Source organism: Heteronotia binoei, chromosome 19, assembly GCF_032191835.1.
Source record: "Heteronotia binoei isolate CCM8104 ecotype False Entrance Well chromosome 19, APGP_CSIRO_Hbin_v1, whole genome shotgun sequence".
Lineage (NCBI taxonomy): Eukaryota > Metazoa > Chordata > Lepidosauria > Squamata > Gekkonidae > Heteronotia > Heteronotia binoei.
The window spans coordinates 36,413,298-36,427,473 of NC_083241.1; the positions used below are offsets into that span (position 1 = coordinate 36,413,298).

Sequence of the window (14,176 nt, forward strand, 5' to 3'; positions counted from 1 at the left end):
ATAGAGGCCGAGGCCTTCAGAAGAACATCAGAAGAGCCCTGCTGGATCAGACCAGTGGTCCATCTAGTCCAGCATCCCATCTCACACAGCGGCCAACCAGTTACTCTAATAGTCCAACAACAGGGCATAAAGGCTGAGGCCTTCATAAGAACATCAGAAGGGCCCCGCTGGATCAGACCAGTATCCTGTCTCACACAGTAGCCAGCCAATTCCTCTGGAGGGTCAACGGCAGGGCAGAGGCTGAGACGTTCCCCTGATGTTGCCTCCAGGCTCTGGGATTCAGAGGTTTAGTCCCTCCGCACACGGAGGTTTCCTTCAGACACCATGGCTGGTAGTCACTGATAGACCTATCCTTCAACCTTTCACTTAAAAGCAGAAGTATCATTAAGCAAAACAGAACCATAGTATAATGTGCTGATTTCCAACTTATCTGGCTGTCTCTGTAACATGTCGCAGTAACAGTACAAGGCTGCTTGTTACTTCTGCTGCTAAAATTTATGCACTAGGTACCTCTGGAAGCAGCAATTTTTTGCAAGTTAACTTCATTACACGTGAGCATTGCGAGACCAAGCACACACGTGGATCTGTACACCCAACTGAAGGACACAGGATCAGAATTCTTTTTAATTATTTTTGAGAACCAGTCTGCCGTAGTGATTAAGTGCATGGACTCTTATCTTGGAGAACTGGGTTTGATTCCCCACTCCTCCACTTGCAGCTGCTGGAATGGCCTTGGATCAGCCATAGCTCTCATAGGAGTTGTTCTTGTTTGATTCCCCACTCCTCCACTTGCACCTGATGGAATGGCCTTGGGTCAGCCGTAGCTCTGGCAGAGGTTGTCCTTGAAAGGGCAGCTGCTGTGAGAGCCCTCTCAGCCCCACCCACCTCACAGGGTGTCTGTTGTGGGGGAAGAAGGTAAAGGAGATTGTGAGCCGCTCTGAGACTCTTCGGAGTGGAGGGCAGGATATAAATCCAATATCATCTTCTTCTTCTTGAAAGGGCAGCTGCTGCAAAAGCTCTCTAAGCCCCACATACCTCACAGGGTGTCTGTTGTGGGGGGTGGGGGAAGGTAAAGGAGACTGTAACCACTCTGAGACTCTAAGATTCAGAGTATAGGGCGGGATATAAATACAATATCTTCTTTTTTTTATCATGCCTTTTCGTGCCACAACTGAAACTCTACAGATTTGGCTGGTCACATTTAAATATCTTTCCCAAGATTTCTAGTGTTAGGAGAAAAGTCAAACTGTGGTCAGTGGAGCAACAAAACCTTCGGGGAGAAGGAGACAAGAAACCTGTTCTCCTGTCTAAATCAATACCACTCAGCTGGGACCAGTTTATGAAGGGATGGCTGCATTTTTGAACAAGCTTGGAGGAAGCAAGGTGTGATAAGAGAATGAAGGGTGTTTTGGGGGGTGGGAGGAAAGACCAATGCACCTGAATGATTGCCCAGAACAGAACAGGCCCATAAACAATTTTGTTTATACACATGAGGGACTAGCTCCTTCCGCTGTCGTTACCTTCAGAGACCCATTAACACTTCCTCTGCAGCAGTGTGGAAACAGAGCTACTCAAAACACAGAGGCACCTATTTTGTCCCCCTGAATGACAGTGCTCGACAGCAGTCAAGCGGAATACATTTTATATTGTTAACTATTTCGTCTATTGTTTTTTTTTTGGCAGTCCTTAGTTCTTGGGGTGCAGGGCTGGGGAGAGAACTCTTGCAATTCCACTTTAAAAGGCCAAAATGATACATGGGAAGGTGGTGGTGCAATGAGCTATCCAGTCGCAGCTGATTTATGGCAACCCCTTGCTGGTTTCTCAAGGCGAGGAGTGTTCAGAGGTGGTTCGCCATTTGCCTGCTTCTGTGTAGAGATCCTGGAGTTCCTTGGTGGTCTCCCTAACTAACCTTGGTGGTCTCCCAAAAACTAACCAAGACAACCTTTGCTTACTTCCAAGATTGAGATAGCAGAGGTCATAGAGGTCAGGGTACATAGGAAGATATTATTATTATTTATTATATTTGATGACTCGCCCTATCCTGGCCAGCACCAGGCTCAGTAAAATCAGTAACATTAATATCTCTCGGCTTGGCTTCGCGAACAAAGATTTAAGAAGGGTGCAGTAGTCCACGTCTGCTGCAGGCTCGCTGGTGGCTGACAAGACCAATGCGGGACAGGCAGGTCCGGCCACAGTGGCTGCAGGGAAAAGTCTGATTTGCGGTTGGTGCTGTAGCAGTGCGATTCTTCCTCGATCTCCTTTTGTCCTCAAGACCAGCTATGCGTGCGTTCTCAAAGGAAGAGACAGCCTGGTGGATGGTGTGCCTCCATGCTTTGCGATCTGAGGCTAGGTCAGACCACTGGTGATGGTTGATGCGACAGGTGCCAAGGGATTTCTTCAAGGAGTCCTTGTACCTCTTCTTTGGTGCCCCTCTATTTCGATGGCCGGTGGAGAGTTCGCCATACAGGGCAATCTTGGGAAGGCGGTGGTTTTCCATCCTAGAAATATGCCCTGAACATTAATATACATACATATATATATACATATATATATATATGTATATATATACACATACACACACACACACATGTGTATATATATATATGTATGTATGTATATATATGTACATATGAACCTATGAAGCTGCCTTATACTGAATCAGACCTTTGGTCCATCAAAGTCAGTATTGTCTTCTCAGACTGGCAGCGGCTCTCCAGGGTCTCAAGCTGAGGCTTTTCACACCTATTTGCCTGGACCCTTTTTTGGAGATGCCGGGGATTGAACCTGGGACCTTCTGCTTACCAAGCAGAGGCTCTACCACTGAGCCACTGTCCCTCCCCATATGTGTATATGTGTCTGTATATATATGTGTGTGTGTGTGTGTGTGTGTGTGTGTGTATGTATGTATGTGTGTGTGTGGAACCAGTTACCAGAAGAGATACGGGCCTCGTGGAACCTTGACCAGTTCCGCCGGGCCTGCAAGACCGTTCCCTTCCAGTTGGCTTTTTAATGTGAAATTCCTGTACCGTCGCCATGAATAACTGTGTTATATTAAGATTGTAACACCAAATTAAATTGTGGTTTTAGATTGTTAGTCTAATTGATGATTTTAATGTAAGTGTATATTTAATCGAGGAACACAACTGTTATGTAATTTGGGGGTTTTATTATTGTACTATTGAAACGTTGTATTTTATGCTATGTGAGCCGCCCTGAGCCTGCTTCGGTGGGGAGGGCGGGATATAAATTAAAAATTATAATTATAATTATTATGTGTGTGTGTGTATGTATATACACACACGTATATGTAATCAATTACATTAAAAATTACAAACCCTGATGGCGTCTTTAAAGTGCTCTTATTCAGTTATTGGATCACATCAGGGGTGGGGGGATCCCCCCCAAGAGGGGGTGGAGAGGAAAAGGAGCCAGCATGGCAACCGTCGCTGTCCTCATGCAAAGGGCTTGGCGGAACACCTCTGCCTTACAGGCCCTGCGAAACTGTAAAAGATCCCGCAGGGCCCTGATGTCTTCTGGCAGAGCGTTGCACCATGTTGGGGCCAGGACTGACAAATCGCTGGCCCTTGTTGAGGACAGCCGGACCTCTTTCGGGCCAGGAATCACCAGCAGATTTCGACTCCTGGAGCGCCACGCCCTTCCAGGGACATAGTGGAGGCGGTCCCGTAGATACATCGGTCCCAAACCGCTCAAGGCGTTAAAGGTGATAACCAAAACCGTGAATCTGACCCGGTACTCAACTGGGAACCAGCATAGCTGGCGCAGCACAGGTAGAATATGCGCCATCCGTGGTGTTCTTGTCAGGACTCGCGCTGCCGCATTCTGAACTGATGTTCAACTTATTGAAAACAGCGGTTAGCAAATGGCAGCTTACAAACCAGCTATGCCATAACAAGCCAAGAAGACCCGAGTGGCTACCTTGGCGCACTTCCCAGCTTCTTTCCCTGAAGCTCCCAACTTCAGACTCATATCTAAATTTGTCAGGATGAAAGGATGTCCTGGCCTTCCAAATATGTGGTTATTCTGTCATGCTTTGTGAGAATTTCGCCTCTGTAATCCCAGGATTCGTTAGGCAGAATCTTCGTTCACGATACTCTGGGCTGGAAAAACTTACAAAAGGGTGTTTAGAGTTCTATTGTTGCATCCACTATAAAGAAATGACGAGCTGCACTTCAGAGTTTCCGACGTAAATTGTATATCTGAAGTGGGAGCCAGAGAGAAAGCCTAGGGAAAGAGGTGCCGCTGATTTTTCACTACACTACGGAATGGATTTAAAAACCAGGCGGAAGAGTACAATAAGCTTGTTAACGACAGACTCCGATACTCAGAACGCATTTCGAAGTGTTCGTCGTTCAGATCCGGTTAAACAATTGCTGTAATTTGGGAATTGGAAGTGTCAGTAGCAAGGCAGGCCCCAGGTGGTTTACGGTGTTAAACGGCAGATTGAAGTCGGCACAACTAATTTCTTTATTTTAATCTTATTAAGGCGACAGCAGCTGTCATCTGCCACCATTTCTGCACAAAGCCTCGAACATTAAGCACAACTTTTCGCCTAAAAACACTCCGTCTGTACACGTCTATTCTCAATTTGTTTTCAAACGCAGCATTTCTTACTTTCCACCCTTCCGCAAATATTAAACGTCAACGGACGCGTTGAGAACACAAGCGGGTTATTATAATTTTTGAACACACTGTGATTGTCGGATGACCGCAGTTGTTCTAAATCAGCTTTGGAGCCCTGCTGGATGGTATGCAGGTCCTTGTGTTCCAATCTGTCTGCTTCCGATGCATGGTTTTTGTATTTAACTGTAGCAAATCCTAATAAAGCCCTGCTTATTTTTCGTAAGTCTTGGTTCCAATAAACTATTTGGAAGCTGAAAAAGAAAAAAAAATTATGTGACCTATTTCACTGGATGGTAAGAGATAGGGTTACCACCTTTGTGGGGGGGAACTGGCATTTGCATTTAATGTGCTATCGCACATGGTGTTTTGTATGCCTAGTATCCCCCACCGAATACGCAGCCACATGTTGGAAAAAAATGTTTCTGGAAACACTCTTACAGATACCACACCACCAAAACCTGGACCCTCAGGGGCGGGAAAGACACTGGTTACAGATGTACCCGAGATGCCACTATTAGTACGTGACTGCAAACAGAGGATATCTGGTATTTTTAGTGATACTGTGGCTTCCTTTACGTCTGTTATTTCTATCGATTTCAACAGATGAACCTCCATTGCAACATATGAACCCCCCCCCCCCCCCGCAGTGGAATGAGTCACCCCAGGGGGTACAGCATTTGGGGGGGAGCATTTTGGGCTGTGGGGGAGGAGCAAGAGGGGAATCCTTCTGTCCAAATACGAACATACGAAGCTGCCTTATACTGAATCAAACCCTGGGTCCATCAAAGTCAGTCTTGTCTACTTAGACTGGCAGTAGCTCTCCAGGGTCTCAAGCTGAGGTTTTTCACACCTATTTGCCTGGACCCTTTTTAGTTGGAGATGCTGGGGATTGAACCTGGGACCTGCTGCTTACCAAGCAGATGCTCTACCACTGAGCCACCATCCCTCCCCAAATGCTCTGGTGGACCCAACCCCATGGACTCTATTTATTAATTAAAACATTATATCCCACCTTTCCTCTTGGTTCAAAGCGGCTTACAATAATAGTTAAAACATTCCCAGCTAAAATGAAAACTAAAACAGCCAACCCCGCCGTTCTCCCCTCTCCTCTCCTCCCCTCTCCTTAGAAGACGCCTTCCACTCAGGCATATTACATTCACCTGTTCAGAATGCATCCTGCAAAAGAGTGCAAATGCCGAGAAAAAGGTATGAATTGTCATTACTACGGCCTGAAGATCAAAAGTTAGGACACACACATCTGTACAAATATACCACACACTCTAGATCCTCTCCCTCTGAGACCTCAGATTTCTTAATCTCATACTTTATTGCCTAATTTATGGCTTTTTAAAATTTGAAGGCGGCTGTAACTTAAACTATGGCACATAAAAATCTCTATGATTTATACGAAGGTTGATTATATTCTTGGTCTTGCAATGAAATATGAAATATCCGCGGTGATGAAGTGATTAAAAACTACTGCAAACTGAAATATTTCCATAGTTAAACCACCCTAATCTGCCAGAGAGACAGAAACAGTAAAATGGCAGATTAGGGTAGGGCACACACATGGACTGATGCGCACACACACACACACACACACACACACGGACACACACTGGTTAGGATCCTGAGCACCACATCACTAGTTTGTAAGGTATTAGAAGTTCATGTTCCCAGTATGTAACCAGACCAGATTTCCAGCTGATAGCTATGGGGCAAACATATTTTGAAACGTGTGTGTGTTTGTGGGGTGACTTTCAAAGATATTTGGTGATATGGCCAGATATCTGCCCATTGAAAGGGGGGGGGGGGAATGTTAAAAATCTCATCAGTGGCAGCGGTGAATTTATTCTTTTATTTGGAAAAGCTGTACGTTGCCTCTCTAGACTTGCTCAAAGCAGCTCACGGTCTCAACAGTAAAAAAAAAATGATAATGGCAAAAACAAAACCTGTACAACCGATATCAGTACAAGCATTAGCAATAAAAACAGCCAATTAAAAGCCAGTCAGGGTCTAAGTTAGACTGGGGGGGATATGCAGTTTCAAATCCCTGCTAAACCATCAACCTTACTGAGTGACCTTGGACATCCCATCTTGGACATCTGCATAACCACCTAATCAGCAAAAGGCAACTAATTTAAAACACACACACATCCTATCTCACATAATCCCGAGCTAAATCACAATCTCATACAGATATCCTACCAAACATTTGGAAAGCACGTGCTTTGTACACTTCCCAGGCTAAGGATCCACAATCGGCTATGGGTGTTGTGTAACATGTGAAATGGTCCTGGGTGCCACAAAGGGATCCTTGTCATGCTCAGGCACATGTTCTGACACGCGAGCTTCGTTGATACCCTGCAGAGATCCCCAAGTAAGTGTTTCACCCTCTGTGCCACAATAGCACGATACCATATGGTTCATTAAATGTTTAAAAACTGTTCTACAAAGCCGTGTCCATCAAGTGAATCTCTTCCAAATGTCTTAATTGGCAGTGGGAAATCCTCAGCCTTCGTTAATAAATGCAACTCTCGCTGATCTAATAACACCGGCAAGCTCAAAACATCAGATGCACCCAATCCAATCTTTCGTTACAAGAAAACTTTTTCTTTTGCTGATGTGGAACGAAAATTCTGACCTGCCACACACTATCAGGAGTTCAGGGACAGAGATATGGATAACAGTCTATGCAATCTCCTCAGTTCCCATCCAACAATAAACAATATTGCTTAACACAGCTCCAAGGAGATGTTTTTATTAGTGGTTAATGTCCTTGTTTATGTACAGAAACTGTCAAATGGGCAATTTGTTTAGGATTCTGCAGGTAAATTCAGCAGGGGATGTGCCGAGTAAAAATCATGCAGCATTTAATGTTGTTTCTCACTAAAACACAATACGGAATAACAGCATCATTTACTAAACCAAGATTTGATTCTCTATTTAAAGGACAAATTTCCCCAAAAGAGGATCTGGGAGATGGCAAACTCTAGTCACCGAATCTCATCATTTCCCTGCGCTCAAACTGGCAAGTCTCTGCTTGTCTTCCAAAAAACCACAGGGCATGAAATCTGAACTTTTCCTCTTTAAACGAGTATGTTCAGAAAACACACATGCATTCAGCTTTTCAATTTAAACCTTTACACGATAACTGCGGGAATGAGGACTAGATTATGAAAACAGGCTTCTGAACTGGCCCTGTATTTTTATGCCTGGGATGGGGGTAGTACTGAATGTTTTAAAGATCAGAAACATGCATTGGAGAAGAGGCACATTTTTTATAGAAACGAAGAGTAAAAAGGGGGGAAAGCAAGAGTAAAAAAAAGAGAAAAACCTCAAAGAAAGAGAAAAAAAACATCCAGACTTCCAATTTACTCTACAACAAATATAAGTTTGATTACAAAGTTTTACCTTGCTATATAAGAATAAAGAACTCTCTTTTTCTGTATCTTAATCATAAAAAACACAAATAATTATTATCTTTTCCCCACAAAATGTCGATAAGAGGTTTCCAGTCTGTAATAAACAAATTGTCTTTTCCATAACCAACACAATGAGTTTAGTCACTGCTGCAAGATCCAATAGCTTCTCCAACCATCCTTCTATTGTAGGTATTGTCGGACACTTCCACTCCTGTGCTTACAATATGCCTGCTGCTGTGTTCATATATAAAAATAAAGTTCCACAGCTTCTTTCCAACTGATTGTTCCATTAGTCCTAGCAAAAAGGATGCTGGCTTCAATTGTATGTTAGTCTTCAAAATCTTCTGCATTACTATTTGTATCCAAATATTTGAGAGAGCCAGTTTGGTGTAGTGGTCAAGTGTGTGGACTCTTATCTGGGAGAACCGGGTTTGATTCCCCACTCCTCCACTTGCAGCTGCTGCAATGGCCTTGGGTCAGCCATAGCTCTCGCAGAGTTGTCCTTGAAAGGGCAGCTTCTGGGAGAGCTCTCTCAGCCCCACCCACACCTCACAGGGTGTCTGTTGTGGGGGAAGAAGATAAAGGAGATTGTAAGCCGCTCTGAAACTCTGATTCAGAGAGAAGGGCAGAGTATAAATGTACAGTCTTCTTCTTCTTCAAAATCCTGCAGTTTGTACTGGTCAAAGATGGGCCTACAACAGGGGTGACCAACGGTAGCTCTCCAGATTTTTTTTTTGCCTACAACTCCCATCAGCCTCAGCCAGCATGGCCAATGGCTGGGGCTGATGGGAGTTGTAGGCAAAAAACACCTGGAGAGCTACCGTTGGCCACCCCTGGCCTAGAACATTTCAGACAATGTGGCTTTTCCTATTTGTGGGGCAGCAAAAAGAGAAACTGCTCCGGTGTTGAGTCTATCCTTCTAAATACACCTGAAAAGCCGGCACCAGTTCCTTCAGGGGAGGCCACAGTTCCTTCGGGGGGTAGGGGTTACAACCCTGTGTTCTCCCACTTATCTATTTATTTGCAACATTTCAGTATAAAAATAATATCACAATACGATAAAGTCACATGAATAAGACCACGGGTTCATCAAGGTTAGGACTGTCTACTAAAACGGGCAGTGGCTTTCGATGGCCTCTGGGCAGAGGTTTTTCACGTCACCTCCTACCGGAGCCTTTAAAATGGAGATGTCGGGAGTTGAACCTGGGACCTTCTGGGTGCCAAGCAGATGCTCTGCATGCCAAGCAGATGGCTGATCGCTGTGTAGGGCTTTACGGCTGAAAACCGTGTAGGGTTTTATAGCCTGAAGGTGAAACACCCGGAACCTAGCTGCTGGAACTGGAACCATTTCTGATTCTTGGCTCTCCGCCTTCTGAAGTTTCTTTGCCCGGTATTCCCTTCAGGCTGAAATCTCGCAGCTGTGCTTAGGTCCAATACAAAACTGCTGAAGTCCTGCCCTCATTCATTTCCAGAGGGCACCGGGGGTGTGTGTGTGTGTGTGTATGGAATTCACACGATGCAAGCAGCAACCTGGAAACGACTTCCTTGGGCCTTTGCCATGACACCTCAGTAATATTTCAAGCCTCTTCACCACCCAAATGTCACTCTCATATAACCAGCGCTTTCTCCTGATGGATGCATGTCTACAATATATACAATTGCGTTCTTAATCTTTTGTGTGAATTGCATAATATCTCTATCCAGTTTTCTCAGAATGCCAAAAGTAATTTACATTCAAAAAGTTCCTCCGAAGCGGCCTCGACTATGGCTCGAGACTAAGGCAACTTGCCTAAAAGAGGTTTATAAATCTGCCAGTTCTGTGGTATTTGGCAGACAAGCACTTACTCTCGAGTTTATATAACTGCATGGAGTAGATGTCTGGCACTAGCCCGCTTCTTCCTGTCACAGATTTTCAGAATACTTCTGATTTTTTAAAGAAAGGATCTCCAACGAAGCAGACGATCTCTGCAACAACTGACCAACGGACCTATAAGAATGTAATGTTGATGAGGTTGGATGAGTCCGCCGTGGGGACTCTCTACCATTTTTGAGGTGTGGAGTTCTGGGTGGAAACTTCTTTTAAGAATGCTGTGGGGGCCTGAATTGGAGTGGGACCACAGCACAGGGGGAAGAGGGGCTTCCTACTCCCCCTCTGTGCCATTTTCCCAGGTTGAAATGGCAGCAGGGTCGTTATAGTGCCCAGGAAAACAGTGTGGGCGGAAGGCAATAACCACTCCTCTTCTCATTCCAAATTGGGCCCCTCCATGGCACTGTTGGAAAGGAGTTCCCACTGGGACTTCCATACCCTCAAAATGGTGGGGGGACCCTCATGGACTTGTTATCGTCTACTTCAGCCTTCAGTCTCCGCTAAGGGCGAGAGCCAGTGTGGTGTAGTGGTTAGATCGGGGAGAACCAGGTTCAAATATCCTCTCTGCCATAGACAGTTCAAATATCCTCTCAGCCTAACCTACCACACAGAATTGTTGTTGTGAGGATAAAATGGAGAAAAGGAGAATTTGGTAAGCCACGTTGGGTCCCCACTAGGGATATAAATGAAATAAATAACAGTAACATTCTTTGTCTCCTGGAGCATGCTGAGTTTTTATCAGAATGCTTTGAAGGAAGGGACCTTTTTCTTTTGTTTTATAAAATTATTCTGCATACTCGGGAAGCCATAAGAGAAGCCATGTTGGATCAGGCCAATGGCCCATCCAGTCTAACACTCTGTGTCACATAAGAGAAGCCATGTTGGATCAGGCCAATGGCCCATCCAGTCCAACACTCTGTGTCACATAAGAAGATAAGAGAAGCCATGTTGGATCAGGCCAATGGCCCCTCCAGTCCAACACTCTGTGTCACATAAGAACATAAGAGAAGCCATGTTGGATCAGGCCAATGGCCCATCCAGTCCAACACTCTGTGTCACATAAGAGAAGCCATGTTGGATCAGGCCAATGGCCCCTCCAGTCCAACACTCTGTGTCACATAAGAACATAAGAGAAGCCATGTTGGATCAGGCCAATGGCCCCTCCAGTCGAACACTCTGTGTCACATAAGAACTTAAGAGAAGCCATGTTGGATCAGGCCAATGGCCCATCCAGTCCAACACTCTGTGTCACATAAGAACATAAGAGAAGCCAGGTTGGATCAAGCCAATGGCCCATCCAGTCCAACACTCTGTATCACATAAGAACATAAGAGAAGCCATGTTGGATCAGGCCAACGGCCTATCCAGTCCAACACTCTGTGTCACATAAGAACATAAGAGAAGCCATGTTGGATCAGGCCAGTGGCCCCTCCAGTCCAACACTCTGTGTCACATAAGAACATAAGAGAAGCCATTTTGGATCAGGCCAATGGCCCATCCAGTCCAACACTCTGTGTCACATAAGAACATAAGAGAAGCCATGTTGGATCAGGCCAGTGGCCCATCCAGTCCAACACTCTGTGTCACATAAGAACATAAGAGAAGCCATGTTGGATCAGGCCAACGGCCTATCCAGTCCAACACTCTGTGTCACATAAGAACATAAGAGAAGCCATGTTGGATCAGGCCAGTGGCCCCTCCAGTCCAACACTCTGTGTCACATAAGAACTTAAGAGAAGCCATGTTGGATCAGGCCAGTGGCCCATCCAGTCCAACACTCTGTGTCACATAAGAACATAAGAGAAGCCATGTTGGATCAGGCCAGTGGCCCCTCCAGTCCAACACTCTGTGTCACATAAGAACATAAGAGAAGCCCTGTTGGATCAGGCCAGTGGCCCCTCCAGTCCAACACTCTGTGTCACATAAGAACATAAGAGAAGCCATGTTGGATCAGGCCAGTGGCCCCTCCAGTCCAACACTCTGTGTCACATAAGAACATAAGAGAAGCCCTGTTGGATCAGGCCAGTGGCCCCTCCAGTCCAACACTCTGTGTCACATAAGAACATAAGAGAAGCCCTGTTGGATCAGGCCAGTGGCCCCTCCAGTCCAACACTCTGTGTCACATAAGAACATAAGAGAAGCCATGTTGGATCAGGCCAGTGGCCCCTCCAGTCCAACACTCTGTGTCACATAAGAACATAAGAGAAGCCCTGTTGGATCAGGCCAGTGGCCCCTCCAGTCCAACACTCTGTGTCACATAAGAACATAAGAGAAGCCCTGTTGGATCAGGCCAGTGGCCCCTCCAGTCCAACACTCTGTGTCACATAAGAACATAAGAGAAGCCATGTTGGATCAGGCCAGTGGCCCCTCCAGTCCAACACTCTGTGTCACACAGTGGCAAAAAAACCAAGTGTCATCAGGAGGTCCACCAGTGGGGCTAGAAGCCCTTCCACTGTGCCCCCCCCCCCAAAACACAAGAATACAGAGCATCACTGCCCCAGGCAGTTAGAAACGCCCTGCCTGTTCCATGGGTGATCTGAGTTTCCCGCTTTCATGATTCGGACAAGCTGCACGCTTTCCTACATTCAGTGACTTGCACTGAATGAATCCATAACAAACGGAATGAATCTATAACAACTGCAATGGAGAAAGGGGTTTGTTGTTGCTGTTCAAACTGAAGCCTGCACTGTAACAGTGGAAATAACCCTTGTTTTCCCCAGTTAATACAGACAACTATAGTCAGAGGCCCTATGTTGAAGGAAACCACAGTTAAATCATGCACGAGCTTGTGTAATGAAACAGATTTCTATTTTGTTTTCCGTGCTCACCTGGATACTGTTGTGCAGCTGACTACTGGAGATACACAGGAGCCTTCTTATTTAGATTAACCCCTGATTAGCTTATTTTTTTGAAGCTGCAAAATAAGCCTCTGCCAAAATTTAGCTATGATTAACTGAATTCTTGTCCTAAACCTGTAAGTGGAATTGTTGCCAAAGGCATCAGAGAAATGTAGCGACTCTCACAAAGGGCTCCATTCACACAATTTGGAAGGAATTTCGGCATTCATTAGGAACTTCCTCGTTTGTCTTGTATTCCGTTCTGACTCTCCGCCTCCCCCTCGCCGCAGTCTCTCTCTCTCTATACTCTGAACGCTCTAATGTATCAGAGTATTTGCATTTCTTTTGATCCCGAGAAAGAATTAGAGGTCTCTTGCAGTCTCGTTGGTGACAGCAAAATTACTCAGGCACGCTTGCAACTTGCGTCTTATCTGTCAGCGGGAAGAGAGCACAAACCTCCCCTTGCACACAGACCAACCGCTCGTGTAAAAGTGGCGGAGAGGGACTTTTCTGTTGATTTTCCATACCCACTGTGCCAGCCTATACAGTATTCCACGCTGTTCTGGATACAGAGAGGGATGCGGTGAGAAAAGCGCAGCAAATAGCTCTGTTCCATTTTGCAGTGGTTTGAATATGGGCCATAGACTCTTGGCTTTGGCAGCAGGATTTCAAAGTCTGGGCAGTTATAAAGAAATAGCTACATTTCCATTCCTTCGCTTGATGCCATGTTCAGAGACGCAGTTGTCCCACCCAGCTTGTGGGCTGGCTGGATCACTCGTCAGTTTCCCAGCAGAGGTTTCATAAAATATTACTGCTAAATAGCTTCCGATCGCTGGTTACCCTTCAGTGGGTTCATCTAGCTGTAACGTCTCCATTCCCTGCTTCTGTTAGCAAACTTGTATTTGGAACTCTTTGCCACTGGATATCCTGATCGGTTCAGTTGTCAGCTTCTCAGTAGAGTTTTCACGAAGAAGACAACGACGACTGCAGATTTATACCCCACCCTCCTCTCTGAATCAGAGACTCAGAGCAGCTTACAATCTCCTTAGTCTTCTCCCCCCACAACAGACACCCTGTGAGGTGGGTGGGGCTGAGAGAGCTCTCCCAGAAGCTGCCGTTTCAAGGACAACTCCTATCAGAGCTATGGCTGACCCAAGGCCATTATTCTAGCAGCTGTAAGTGGAGGAGTGGGGAATCAAACCCGGTTCTCCCAGATAAATGGCTTCTAGTTGGTGTTTCCCCTTCAGTGGGTTTACCACTTTGCAACACCTCCATTCCCTGCTTTTGTCATCAAGCTTGCATTTGGGACTACCTGCCTCTGAATACTCTCGCCATCTACATCCACTGCTTTTAACGGAGCAGAGAAAAACTTCAGCACAAATGCACATCCACGTATGGCCGGAATA

The 14,176-nt window shown here is 45.6% G+C and overlaps 1 protein-coding gene across 2 annotated transcripts in view; it reads right to left on the minus strand.

Annotated features, from left to right (window-relative positions):
• SCAPER (S-phase cyclin A associated protein in the ER) overlaps positions 1-14,176 on the minus strand; it is a 251,036-nt gene that overhangs the window by 79,007 nt on the left and 157,853 nt on the right. The window lies entirely within an intron of this gene.